This window comes from Octodon degus, unplaced genomic scaffold (genome assembly GCF_000260255.1).
Source record: "Octodon degus isolate 3935 unplaced genomic scaffold, OctDeg1.0 scaffold00061, whole genome shotgun sequence".
In the NCBI taxonomy this organism is placed as follows: Eukaryota; Metazoa; Chordata; class Mammalia; order Rodentia; family Octodontidae; genus Octodon; species Octodon degus.
The window spans coordinates 11,413,143-11,413,692 of record NW_004524637.1 but is presented as its reverse complement, the minus strand read 5'-3'; positions in this window follow the sequence as shown (position 1 = coordinate 11,413,692).

The following is a 550-nucleotide window of genomic DNA, read 5'->3' as shown; positions in this document are numbered from 1 at the left end:
AAAGAAAGAAAGAAAGAAAGAAGAAAGAAAGAAAGAAAGAAAGAAAGAAAGAAAGAAAGAAAGAAAGAAAGAAAGAGAAAGAAGAAGAAAGGTGTATACCGACCAGAGCATTGTTCTGGGGGTAGACTTAGAGCTTTCATTAGAATTCCAAAGTGGTCACAAAGCTCACTCAGTCTTGCATTCTCTTTCCTTCCTCACCACACCCCTGTTGCCCATCACAGGGCAGTACCTGCGGCACAGTAAAGGTTTTCTAAGTGTCTCTTTGTTCCAAAAAGCACCAAGGGCCAGCCAAATAGCTCAGCAGATTAAAGCTCCTGCAAGCAGGCACAGGAGCCAGGGGTTCGATCTGAGGCCTACTGTGCCAGTCCTGCTCCAGGAGCACACTGAGATGGAGATTGAGACTGGGTGAGGTGGCGCGCGCCTGTAATCCCAGCTCTTGGGAGGCTATAAACAGATAGATCCCTATGAGTCTGATGTAGTAGTGAGACCCTGAACACTCTGTAGACCCCTCCCTCAAATATAAATAAATAAATAAAACAAAAAGCATCAA